This window comes from Chamaea fasciata, unplaced genomic scaffold (assembly GCF_029207755.1).
Source record: "Chamaea fasciata isolate MVZ Bird 193981 ecotype frontalis unplaced genomic scaffold, bChaFas1.0.hap1 SCAF_8, whole genome shotgun sequence".
Lineage (NCBI taxonomy): Eukaryota > Metazoa > Chordata > Aves > Passeriformes > Sylviidae > Chamaea > Chamaea fasciata.
Genome location: NW_027094093.1, coordinates 29,038,517 through 29,052,458, shown reverse-complemented (window position 1 = coordinate 29,052,458; position 13,942 = coordinate 29,038,517). Strand labels below are relative to the sequence as shown.

The window sequence follows — 13,942 nt, the reverse complement described above, 5'->3', positions numbered from 1 at the left end:
TGTTTCCCCACTAAGACTCCACAAAACTATGCTGCCTCTTTGTGGAGCGCTGGGAATGCCATTTCTGTCAGTGGAATTGTAAGAGAACTGGTAATTTCTCTCTAATTTTAAATCCCTGAGAGAACTACTATCTTTCTTCCCCTACTTCCTGCACACATCTTTATTTTATTTTCTTCTGCTAATGACTTGCCTTATTATTTGCAGAATATGATATGTGTCTTCCTGTGCAACTATTTGCTGAGATGTTCCTGGAAGTAGGTTCTAGGAGTACCTTTAAGGAGCCTTCTGTTTTTGAACCAAATATATATATATATATATTTAATAACTGAATAGTTAATTTACATCTGGCACATATCCAGTATTTTCTGTTTCTTCAAGTGATACTATTCTGTACTGGTCACTGTGTGCTGTATCCTCATAAGACACTGATGTTACAGCCTTCCTTAGCCTTTTGCAAATGAACGCTACAGGAAAAGTGCTTTAACTCAAAAAGTAACTGGAGTGACTTTCTGGTTGTAGTAGGAGAATGTTTGCTAGCAGAGGACCAGCCACTAGAATGATAGGCAGAATGTCCTGTGCCGATGTATGACGTATTAATGGCATTTAACCTTTTTAGATGGACATGAGCAGAAAGGAAATGCCTGGTTTAATAAATATCGCAGCTAGAATTTTATTTAAACGTGGGAGGCTCACACCAGTTAATATCACTGACCCCATTTTTATTGGTCTTGTAGGGAAGTCTTAACAGGTCTGCTGCAAAGAAAGTTATAAATCAGATACTCTGCTGTTGCAAGCATGTGTCCATAGCTTTAGCTGCCCTGCTGCACGGTGCAAAGGAGATGAAAGGAAATAATTCAGTGAAGTTCTGCTGGTTTGCTTGTATAATGCTGAAAGGGAATTTACAAAGTCTGAAATAAGCTGGGATTACGTATTGCCACTGGCTTAGGGTAAATGTAAGAGATGCATAATTTTTCACCAGTTTTTGGTCTGTTTTGTGTTCTCCGTTCTCCCTGGCTCCTCCTTTAAGTTCATTAGGACTTCCTCTGGGCGATGATCCGATTTTTACAGTCAATCAAAATCCATACCAATATCCTTACGCAGGCCAAACACACTGAACTTAGAAACACTATAAACCAACAGCTACAAATTACTTTCAGAGCCCTCCTAAAACAAAATACAGATATAAATAGAGTTCAGAACTGCTCCAAATGCTGTGCCTTAAAGCTGTGGATGTGGCTGAATCCAGAAAATGTGCTCAGAAGCTCTATTTGAGAGCCATGTAAGGAGATGGCTCAAGTTTCTTGTTAGACTCTGGAGAACTGGTAGCCACAATCTGTGGTTATTGGACTCTTCTAGGTAGTTTGAATTCAGGTCTGATCTTGGGCTGGAAGTGATCCTGGTTTTGCAGACATACTCATCTCCTTTCATTCATAAACTTGTCAAGTACATAATAAAACATGCTGTGGTTGTTTTGCTTGTGCTGTGTTTAGAAGCTGTACTCAACAGCTTTTCCAAACTTTACCCCACAGGTGAAGGTAATTTTTTCTTCCCTTGGCTGATTACATACTCTTCTCTCTTTGATGCTAAATTACCCTTTTTCATTTTTTATAACCTCCCATGGAAGGTTAGGTGATCCTTTCTCTCACAGTTCTAGAGACACATTGCTGCACCTGTTGCAGTGGACTTTTAAAACCTTTTTCTGTGGCATCCACTACACCAAACAGGATCTTAGCAAGCTTTGTACAGCTGCCTTCATCCCACTGATGGGAATGCTCCATGATCTACATTAGGGCTACATATGTTGTTTGGATTTCAGCACTGGATGAAGAGAAGATATGATTAATCTATAGTGCTGAAAAGGATTCATTAGTGAACCCAGATGGTTCCAGGTAGGGTGGACTCCAGAGTTTTTTTAAATTTAGCATAGCTCTAAATGTCATCTACGTTGTCTGGGTTTTACTGAAATCTGTGTCTTTTACAGTATGATTTTTGCTGAAATCTGTGTCTCTTCTGAGCAATTGTACCGGGTCTATTGGGTGTGCTACAGCAAGGTCTGTCTCTAATAATGTTTTCATTAAGCCTCTCTACAGACAGAAGAGTAAACTAATTGCCAGACTAACATGTCATTTGGCTCTGTGAACAAGCTACTGAACACTAACTTATGAATAGAAACTTGAAAGGCTCATTAGCAACCTGCTACATGAAAGAAACGTCAAAGGGAAATGAAAATACATTTATATTCCTGTTGTTGTTGTTGCTATTAAAGTTGATATAGAATTCCAGTTTAGTTTTCATGGGAATCTTAACTAATATCATAAACTTTTTTTGCCTCTAAACTTTCAGCAGCTGCTCCCTCTATAGAAGCTAGGAATAACTGGTTCTGCTTTAGTAGGAATGAAAGGAGAATTGAGCTCTATAGAAATGAGGAGATTAGAGCTCCATGAGGCATATACCCATTTAATGCTGCTGGAAACCAAACCTGCTTGAATAATCTTAACTCTCACTTCTGGTGAGCAGAAATTCTAGGGGAAAAAGAAAAATTCCCTTAGTGACTTATTAACAAAGGCTTTTCAGGTTTGCTGGGATTTATCATGTGAGCCTAATCTACCTTTTGTTCATCCAGTTGGCAGGCTTTAAGATTTAAAAGGGTCTGCAGAAACTCCTCCCCCAAACTCCTTATTTAATTAAAGAGGCTTGGTGCATTATTTACTTTTGAGTCTTCCATTTATGTGGGAACAATGAGTTTGGGTTAACATATTGTAAAATATTTGTGAATGCTGCATTATAGGCAGGGAAAAGAAACAAACTTTGGCTACACCTTCAAATTCACAAGGCTTCATTGACCTACATGTGTTCAGTGACAATGACTGAAAGCAAGGCCAGTCATACATAAGTACTAAAGTATAAATACAGGTGTCTAACTCTACAACAAATTTCTCTGCCACTGTAGGTGACTTAAAGGGCCTGGTGGAGAGTTGGTTTCATTTGCTTCTATGAGAGGCATCGGATATGCAGATCAGGCTTTGCACATACCAGTAATTTTTATATTTTGCTTTGGTGTTTCATCAAAGACAGACTGGTAACTGTAGTTCTCTCACTAGTTCCCCCAGTTCCTTCTCCTCCCCCACTCCATTCATCCCTGTAGCTCTGAGCATCAAGTTGCAGATAAAACGACTTCTGAGACAGCAATGGGATGCAGCTCTTGCCAAAGGCAATTAAGTGCTTAGGATTACAGTGTGCTTTACAAAGTGTGTTCTTGCTGAATCCCTTTCCTCTTCTGTTTGCTGGCACTAAGCAGTTTCTTGGCACTTACCTTTGTTATAACAAGTCCGAGCATTGCTAAACTTCACTACAGCATGTCTAGCAAGCTGCAGCGTCTTCTGTTTTGAGGATAGTCTTTCTGGTGATTCTTTACTGAGAGTCAGCTTGACCTCATCACCTTTGCTGTAATTGGATTAAGTTCACTCGCTTGCCAAAAACACGACCAGCTGACAGCATATTAATTCTTCAGACTGAAGTGCTGTTCTGTATGCATAGGTTCCATGGTACCAGAGGCAATTTGCAGCCAATGCATCACAGGATACAGAATTGTCACAGAGGGGTGTTTTCAGTTATTTTCTTCATTGCAAAAGGGTTCAAACAGACCATACATTCTGTGTGAAAGTAGAAAATCTAACCTGTGGGGAGAAGAAATTACTTGCTCTATTTGTCAGTCCTGTGCATCACTTGCTGTTGCTTCTTGTGAAATGTGATAAATTGCTGAGAGTCCACAGACATCCTGGCTGAGGAAAGTGAGTGATGGCTTGTGCTGTTTTACACAGTCACTGCAGTTTATTTCTAATTATTGCACAGCAGGTTAAAATCATTATTCTGTATTGTTTTATTGCCTTTTTTTCTGTCATTCTTCAGCAATCCTGTGATCTGAGGTATTTGCAGAGTGGCAGGATGATATCTGAACAAAAAAAAAAATGTACCCAAAAAGGATACTGGAACTGTGTAGTGAAGGATAATCTGATCATCAAGCCTGTGGTTTTACCCAGAGACCTTTTATATACTGTTTAAACCAATGTAATCCAGCTTTCAGTGGGAACCTCTGCTAAGCAGCAAAAATCAGTATCCTGACTGTTAACCTCAGCAAAATGTTAAAGGATGAGTAAGTAATTGGGAGACTAAAGACTGAGTTGCAAATACTCTTACAAAGGGGACTTGGGAGACACTACCAAGTATGGCACAGGCACTCTTATTCCAAATAATGAAAGGATCCCAGTTTTAGCTTTTCTTATCTGCCTGGAAGTACTGCAAGTTTCCTGTTTGCTGCAGAGGCCTGTGAGAGCTGTTTTTTTGCAGGCAGCACGGGCCAGAGGAACTAGAGCTCCCAGTTCTGTGTTCCGAGCAGGGCATTGTTGCACTTGATTTCAAGGTGACGTTGCTTTCTCTGAATTCTATAAACTGATGAACACTTCCGGTGCAAAACAATAGGCAAACAAGGTGAGACAAGGGTGTGAGATTTTCCGTATCTTCTAAATGACAGTCACAATTTAATTTAATATGTGAATGTGAAGTGCAAATAGTAACCAGGATGTGTGCTTTAATATCCCATTATAAAATGCATATAGTTGCCTAATATTTTTGGCAGTGTTGACTATTAAGAAGTTGCTTGTCTCCTAATGGAAGAAATATATGATTCCATTAATCCTTTATAATGGTGTAAGCAGTTTGTTAAATGAAGTAAAGGGTTTTTGAAAAAGGTTTTTTTATTTGTATGTTTTATGCCATGTAATTGGAATGAATGTCATTAAAAAACAAATTTAAAAAAAACCCCAAACCTCAGAGCTGAAATACTGACCATCTCTCTCCTGGACAAGGATTAAGTCTGACTGGGTGACAAGAATAAAGCATGAGGACATGTCCTGTAAGAAGCACTCAGAAAGTTCAGGTCAGACATACCCTGTCTGTTCTTACACTGTTTGTATCAAAAGGAAAGTTACAAACCAAAAGCAATAAGCAAGCTGTGTTTAAAATACACAGGAAAGAGAAATTTGTCAAGAACGGCCTGTTTTACTGAAGTTATTTACCTCAGATCTTTTATGATCATAAGCGTTCCTTTCCTTTGGTGGATGAAGAGGAAGATATTAAGTCAGTGCTTCGTGTCTGAAAGTGTTACAGACTCATCGCTAGTTCAAGTCCAGCCTGGTTTGGGAGGTGAGAAATCTCTTGTGTTCTGTGCAGGGTAAGTTTACAGCAGAGGAGTTGTGGGTTAGGCTGGGGAGCCCTGTCTGCACACAGGCGGCTGCTGCTGCTGTTTGAGAGCTGACACTGTGGTCATGGTGGCCTCGGGGGCGCATCTTGGGCAGAGCCCGAGACAACATCACAGAGGGAGCCCTGGCTTGGAAACAACAGCCGGTGTCTCACCCCCATCATCACAGCAGTGCAGTTCCTCTGACCTCAACAGAGTTGCAGCATTCATGGTTTTCAGTGACGTGGGAGCAAAACTGGGCCTATATTCTTTTAACTGGTCTATTTAGCAGCTCTTTTCCATATGCAGCCTCCATGCCAGTGACAGGAGCTTCCTGGAACTGACAGCAGGCACAAAAGGCCCTCTTCTCTAAACCACTGGACCTTAAGAATTTTGAAAGGATGTTACAACAAGCCTCATAATACACCATTGTCAGGCTCTCTCTGAAGAGGCCTGCAGTGGTATCATACCTCTGAGCTTTCCAGAGGGGCTGTGGTGACCCCACATGGAAGAAAATACAAGAGTAATGGTTTGGGTGGCTATGAGGAATTTTATGGTACTAGTTCCCCTGGCTGTAACTTGAAACCAGCTGCAGGCATTTAGTGCTGACTGAACTCTGTGTAAAGAGAGAGGGAAATATCTGAACATGTATCCTGCAGGTTTTTTAAGAAGAGCTCTTGGCTTGTGAGTCTATGCAGTCTGGCTGCCTCTTTTTCACAGACAGGGGAGTGGTGAAAGAAGGTTTGTTTTATTTTCTCCTGCATTTCCCTTTCTTCTTCCTACTCATTTTCCTGTTCCTTTGCAGTACAGCAGTTTTTCATGTTGCTGTGAAAGTGCTTGTGAGTAGAGCGAGCGCATTTGAATGGAAGAGGCGGTGGGTTTGGGAAGTCCTGAGCTCCAGCATTCCCAAGGGAGGGGCAGGATTTGCATTCCCTACTCCCTCAGCCCTGCTCAGGGATGTGCCTGAAGGTGTGTCTGTGGGATGGCAGCGGTATCCAGGAGGGAATCCCCTCCCGGTGAGGAGGCAGGAGCGGTGCTCTGCAGGCCCGACCTCCTGCCCGGCCAGCTTTGAAACACTTCCCGCCATTTTACCTCAGGCCTGGCCTGTGGGGCCAAGGCCTTATCGCAACCCACAGGGAATTTTTGCTCAAGTTACATGCAAAAGTCAGCCTGAACACGGGCACTGGGGTACTTATTGATCAAATAATCCCATCTTGTGCAGAGAAAAAATCCGTTTCATGTGTGTTTTCTTAAAATGCCTCTCAACTCAGTCAGCAGAAGCACTCCTCCTTCAATTGACCTGAAATTGGGCCTTTATCAAGGTCACTTCAGATGATTAATGAAGTATTGAGTTCATATTCAGTCTGTTTAGATCTTCCCTGATACAGAGCTCCGTTATATTCCTTTTCCAGGGTATTTCCAAGCAATAGCTGTGGATGTTGATGTGGTCCCGGGTAGCCTGAGCAGAAGTGAGGGTTCACTTCCTGACTGGACCACAGTGGCAGCCAGAAAATGAGGTTACAAAAGTCAAGGACTTGCTGACATCTCACCAGCAAGGACAGTCGGACATGGTCAGGTAGTTCTCCAGGTAAAATAGTGTGGATGGACCTTGTTCCATTCTCCACATGCGCTATTGGCCTTAAACTTAACGTAGGATCCTCTAACTGCAAACGCTTTACCACTTTTTTACTTTCTGCTTTGTCTCAGAGGGTGAAAGTAAACATAAATGTGTAAATAAGTTTTAGTACTTGATGTTGTATTGATTTTATATTATATTGTACTCTGCTGGACAACTGAGGTAACCTTCTTTGAACTTGCTCATCAGTTCATGAGCACTGGAGGATCCGGTGGGTTTATTATATGCCTGTAAGACAAGTATATTGTATTAGTAATGTACGGCTATTGATATTGGAGTAGGGGACTGTAGTAATGAGCCTCCTTCTCACTAAATTGCGGAGAAGGAGAAAAATGCGTGATGTTTCATGTCCGTTCATGCCTGTCATGATTTCTGTGGTGAGTTTTCCAGTCCTAGTTCCTTTCTAGCTGATTTTCTTACAAGTGTAAGGTTTTGAGACGGACTGTGTTGAGGGCAAGAATAAGAGAACTTTGTCAAACTTTGTTAGTTTTTTATTTGTGTAGCACAGAAATTATTTTTTCCCCAAGGGCCAAACAAAAATATTTTTTAAAACTGTATGAGTAACAAGATAATGAAATAAATTGAACATCAAAACAAAGGATTTATTGTCTTGAAAACAAACTTGCTGTAATTGCATTTCTTGTGAGGTTTTTTTTTTGTTCAAGCTTATATTTCACTTACAAGACAGGAAATACAGCCTTGCTGATTGCATTTTTAGAGCGATAAATAACTTGCTGACTTCAAAGATGGTGTTAATTTAAAAAATGTTTCTAAAATGAAACTTTGATGAATTAAAAATTAAGTTGGGTGGGTAGAATAATTACTTACTGCACTATGTGTACAGATGTTAAAGGTGTTTTCAGAAGAAGGGTGTTATAAGTTCTGGCACCTTTAAGTGGTCTGAATAGTTTCATTTCCTTTTCTTTGCTGGTTGTATCTGTCCCTGTCCCATTCTCACCCCTGTCATAAAGGGGTAATGAATATGTTTGCTTTCTATCACCTTGCTCCTTTGTTGGGGTCATTGCTCATCCTCAGGAAGTGTGTGATGTGTGGGAATGCTAAGTCGACCTAAAAACTGAATAACTTTAGAACTGCCTCAGTGTTCCTGTTAGCCCAGTATTGTGTCTGACAACTTAAGAGGAGAACCTCCAACAGCTGTTTCTTGAGATCCATTTCTCTCCACACATCTCCAGTTTCCACAGCTCTTCTGTTAAGGATATTAGAGGATATGTACCTGTTTGGTCGTCTAAGTCTCTATTTATGGACCTGTTGACTAGAGTTTGTTTAATCCCTTTTTGAACCCATGAACATCCTTTGCCTTCAGCGTCTTGCGTGACAGCAAGTTCCAGCAGCTAGTAACCTGCTGGATAAACATGTCCTTTCTCTTTAAATGAGTTGGTTGCAATGAGTACTGCCTTGTTCTAGTTTTGTAGGGCTGGGCAAACAACTGTTCTGCATTTAGTAGCTCACGGGGTTTTTGTTATATCCAGTCATATCCACTACATACTCCTTCCTTCTGAACTGAGGACTCCCAGCCTTTTTAGTATCTCTGTTTCCATCTGGTTGCCCTTTTTGACACCTTGGCATGTGGAGAGCAGATCACAGTATTAAAGTTGTGGGAGCGCTCAGGCTGTGAGCAGTGGCAGAAATATCCTGCCTTCCTCTTTTTCTAAGGATTCCAATGAAGTAGCTGGCTTTTCTGGACTGCTATTGAACACTAAACAAAGGGCTTCAGAGAACTGTCAAGGATGGCTCTGGCTTCCAAGTAGAAATATTTAGAAATGATATTGCCTTGAGGAATTACCACACTAAAGTCTACCTGTCAACATTTTCCTCAATCATTTAATTTTGTTATCGATAAACATGCTGAGTAACACCAGTTCCAGCACTGATCCCAGGAACTGCATTGCTGATTCCTCTCCATCTTAAAAAGCCTGTGAAGCACTACTCTTTCTAAAGTTCAGTCTCCTACTTAAATGAATTCAGACTTGCCAGATTGTGGTTTCCAGGTTCCCTACACAGCCCTTCCTGCAGCTGGAAGTTATGCAGGCAGGATCTGTGATTCTCAAGCACAGAGACTCTCTGTAGCTCTGGCTTACATACCTTGGCTAGTGGTCCTTAAATTGGTATTTGAGTTTCTTCAGCACTTGTGTGAAAATTGTTTTGTCTCAGTGCTTTATTAACATCTAGCTTCCTTGTTCAGTCTGGTATTTCCTGATTTTAGTTCAGATTGATCTGGTTCCTCAACCAGATTTACAACAGAGAGTGTATTGGGTGTGGAAATCTCCCCAAAGGTTTCATCAGTAAAGGCTGGTATAAAGAATTCACTGAGCTTCTCTGGTACAACTGGATCATCCCCATCTGCGCTTTGTACACCTTCGTCATCCAGCAGCTGGACTGCTTTTCCTAGCTGGTTTCCTGTCCTTGATGTATTTCAAGAGCTGTTTACTAGCACGGTGATCTTTGTTTGCAGGCAATTTTTGGATTGTCTTTTAGCCCTTTTAATTTCCTGCTTACATTTTCCTTGCCATGTTTTATGGGCTCCCCTGTCTTTACTTAAGCAATCCATTTTCTAAGAGCTGACCTATGCCCTGCAATACTCTCCTAACTCTCCCTGAGGCTTCCTGCTTTTTGAACTGCTCCTTTTGAGTGTCCTTTTTCTTTTTTTTTTCACATCCTTATATGATCCCCTTTCTTAAAATTAAATAACTGTACCTAGGTTTTGTTTGGTGACTCTTATATCAGAGCTGTTTTTTGTGTTACTTAACAAGTAGCCTTTATAGCTTTTTCTGGTTTGGATGTTCCTGGTGCTTAGAAGTTTCTTTTCCGCTGGAGAACTGCATATGGATCTAGAGAAGTGATACTGTATGATCCCTTTCTTTTGCACGGGGGCTAGTTCTGAGTGTTTCTAAACATCCTCATGTGTTCTTGGTGCACAGCAGCTATCAGTATTGTAATACTCTGTGGAAGCCATCTATCAAAACTGAAGGTCACAAGCTTTGTATGAAACTGTTCTGGTGCTAATGGAGCTGGATATGTTATTATCTTTTGCATGCACAGAGTATGTGCAGTGGTGATGAAAACTTTGCACTCCTGAAATCCTGGACTAAATGATATATAAATACAAAACCTACGCAGTTGAAATATCCAAGAAGAAGATAGCCTTGCTTTTCCAGTTTTGCAGACAAGAAAAAAAACCTGAAGGAGAACACTTTGTGGTTATATGAGAAGTCTCTGTGGACATGTTTACAAGAGATCGAGTGTGTTTATATTCATTCCTGTGCAATTAAATTACTGGAGGATTGTCCTCATTCCATAAAGCATGTGTATGCATTTGAAGGAGCAGTACAGGTGTTTAGTCTCTACAGATGCACTTCGAAGGGCTGCTTGTACAGATGCAATCCAGCATTGAAAAAAAGTATGAAAACATGTTATTGTTGATAAATAGTGCTTGGCTAGATGAAGCTAATATTAATCAACAATCCCTAGGTAGGTGAATAAGTGTAGGTACTCTTCTCTTTACCCTGACCACAGGATTAAAGTGTTTGTGGTTTGGGTTTTTTTTTTGTTTGTTTGGGGAGTTTTTTGGGGGTTTTGTTTGTTTGTTTGTTTGGGTTTTTTTGTTGGTGGTGGTGTTGTTGTTGCTGGTTTTTTGTTGGTTTTTTTTTTTTTTTTTTAACCACTGAGGCACATTCTGTCCCCTGCTAATAGCAGAATGCCTCTCATTCTGTAAAGGGAAACATCTAAAATTGCAGAGTTCATCTGTTTAAGCCTTTACTTAACCTGTGAGTATTGGACCAATCTTGCTTCAAATCTAGCTATGTGTCTGGGCTTTCTTGTTGAAACTCTTGAATTCAAGCCTACTACATTTCTTCCTGGACCAGAAAGCTGTTGGAAATGTATATGCTCTCTCTGGGTGATGACTTTACTGATGAGTTGCAAGAGTTCCCCATCCTATGATGAACTAAATAATGAAACAGAGTTCTATATTCCTATAGTTACTGAAGAAAAAATGAAAGTGAAATTGTCCAGAGCAATTTCTTCATCAAAGTTGACTGAAATAACATCTGTAGTAAAAACCTGTGCCTCATCACTTCATTGTGACACGTGCAAGGGCAATGATGTTAAGTAAAACAGTTGCTTGTCATGGAGAAGAACTGATCTTCATGATGCAGAAGACTTCTTACAGTCCTGTATCTGACAAATCCATTCTCTTGAGTGATTTCTTATCAAGTGAAATTTCTGTGGCTGTCGGGATCTTCTGTGGTCCTTGAATTCTGTGGAGGGGTTTGGCTGTGGTGTAGTTCTCACTGCAAGGCTTCAGGAGGATTTTCATTGTTATCTAGAGACCTTCTCCTGCTTGGCAGTTGGATTGGTGGGTTTATGTAGCTACTGCAGTCTGACTTCACTTGTCTGATATTTTGGTATCAATAATTTCAACAGGATACTAATTCCTTGCTTTCAATTAATTTTTAACTGTATAATACATTTCTTAATTTGGATTATTTGAAGGATCTCTACTAGAATGTTTCACGAATGGTATGGTCAAATACATAGTTCTTAATACTTTCATCACTAGGTTTCGCAACACTTTACAAAGAAGTATCAGAGAGAAAAGAGTTTGAAAGAACTTCTCTAAGACCTGAAAAAAGGTAAGAAATGTGAATCTTCTGTTTTTATGTCTGAATGCAAGGTTGTCTTATTTTAACTAAAATCAGTTTAGGAGGTCACTGAATAAAACTTGTAAGTGAACATACTTTCTTTACCTTTAATGCAGACTTAGCCTAGATTTAGCCTAATGTACCAGAAAAAAAACCCAAACCAAACAAAAATTTTAAAAAAGTCACTAGAAATGCAAATGTACCCATGAGAGACTTTAGGTATTATCAAATATTCAAACTCTTAACTTTAAACTGCATGCCTTACATGCAGAATTTCTGGAGCTCACTGGAGAATTTTTGGGAGGTGATTTTTTTTAGGCTAATTCACTGTGAGTCTCTGATGTGTAATTTTTTCCCCCCTTACTTGAAATTTAATATTAGTTCTATTGGTTAACTGGATTCATTGGTTAAAAAAATATGAACTTAGTTAAGTAGCAAGTCAAAATAATAGTTTCTTCCCAAATGAGAGATTCAACTTCTGAAACTGTTTTTACATTTACTCTGACATCTTATTATCCATACCTGTTCCACTCAGTCTGCTGATCAAGAAGACTTTCAGGTGCTTATAAAGTAGGCATGAAGTTATTACAAGCTACATCTGGGAGTTTGTAGCCTGAAAAAAAAAAAAAAAAGAAATAAGGATAAAAATAACCCTTTAAACTTACTACATGGATTCCCTGTACCTTGCCCCTTCCAGATGACAGTTATTCACTCTATTCTTCAAATGAAACCATTTGAATGTGATTTATAGGATAACTTCCCTGCAAATTTTCTTGTAGGAGAAAAAGAAATACTTCTGGAAAAAGAACAAAAAAAAAAAATCCAGAAGACTTACTAGATAAATGAAAAGTTTTGAACTGTCTCACAAATATTGAATCTCAACTTGTGAAAACAAAACCTGAGTTTAGGTCCAGGATCAGAATTTGATGCTGGGTTTTTTTAACAGCTCTTGATAACTTAAACTCAGAACAAGGACAGACTGCTCCCTTTTGTATGCTGGAGTTACGGAGTACAGCAATTAACTGGGAGTTATGTTATGCCAGCTTGCTGTGCAAACACTGAGGAAAGCCTTGTCACTGCTTCTGAAGGGTTTTGTCCAAGATGATGAACAGCTGCTTACTTCTAGTGCAATGATATATCTACATATATATATGCATAGATATGTAGGTAATTTTCTAATGGGGAGCTCTGCTGAAATGATAAAACTGAAAGTCACGTGGAGTGTTTTCTCATTTGAGAAAGAGAGATAGGAGACCAGAATCTCATGTAAGACTTTTTTTTTTTTGTATTACTATTTTTTCCTCCTGATTTGTTACATTTCCTCATGCTTTAGAAGAAAGGCATTCTCATATTTAGATTTCTGCAACTTCAGTTTCCAGCCCCTGGGTTTTGGTATGTCTCTGAGATAACTTTATCATCTGGTACTGCTGGGTTACCTCTGAAGCTACTGCTCTGTGTGATAACAAAACTTGGAACCCTCTTAAACTGAACTTTGTATGGGTTTTGGCTATAATATGCATATATGTATATATTTATATTTTTAATCTATTTTTCCCAGTCTCCAAATCATTGTCATGCCCCATTTAATTCTCTCCAGACTTTTTCAATGTCCTTTTAAGGAGAGGAGTAAGGTGGAAGACATTTTCCATGACGTGTTTGTGCGTCAAACTGAGAGGCCTTCCTTGAGCTTCAAAATGATAAATTTAAACCAAATACTGAGGAACAAAATGCTAATGCTGTATGCTTTTTAAAGAAAAAAGGAGGGGAAGATCTAACTAGACCCTGGGGATCCATCTTCACTGTGCCTTATTACCACAGCTTTATCCTTTCCAGTTCCTAAAGATGCTGTCAGTATTGAACTCTAATGACCTGATTAATGCATTGGAGGGATGCCTGTAGATTGTGGTATAGATATTATTTCCAGATGGCTTCCTGGCAGGCAGATTGGCAACAGGATGTCATCTTTGTGGTGGTGAGGAGGAAGAGTGTGGATTTCTTACTTTTTTATTTTAATGGAGCTTGTCTCAGCAAATAAATACCAGTCACTGGGTCAGTTGGTCTGAAGAACAGTAGCCTTGTGGTAAGCTGAATTCTGTAGATTTATTGGAGTCTATAGAGTAATACAGGAAAAGGATATGATATCTATATTGCCTGCAGAGACTTAGGAGCCCTGTAATACCTGCTCCTCCTTCAGTCAGCAGGGAGCTGTCTTTTGAAGCTGCATGTATCCTGTGCATGTGAAATCTCTGGGATAATCCCAGACGTGTTTCTTGGGGAAAATACTGGATTTCACAGGATTTAATTCAGAGAATTGAGTTCAAGCAATGAAGCAGGAAGCAGCTGTTAAAAATTCCGGAAACACCACTGCTTAGAATTTTCATCCTGTATTTTGTGCTTCAACCAGGCAGC

General features: G+C 39.7%; 1 protein-coding gene across 1 annotated transcript in view; it reads left to right on the top strand.

Moving 5' to 3' along the window:
* MYLK (myosin light chain kinase) overlaps nt 1-13,942 on the top strand; it is a 197,323-nt gene that overhangs the window by 1,035 nt on the left and 182,346 nt on the right. The gene's annotated exons all lie outside the window — the stretch shown is intronic.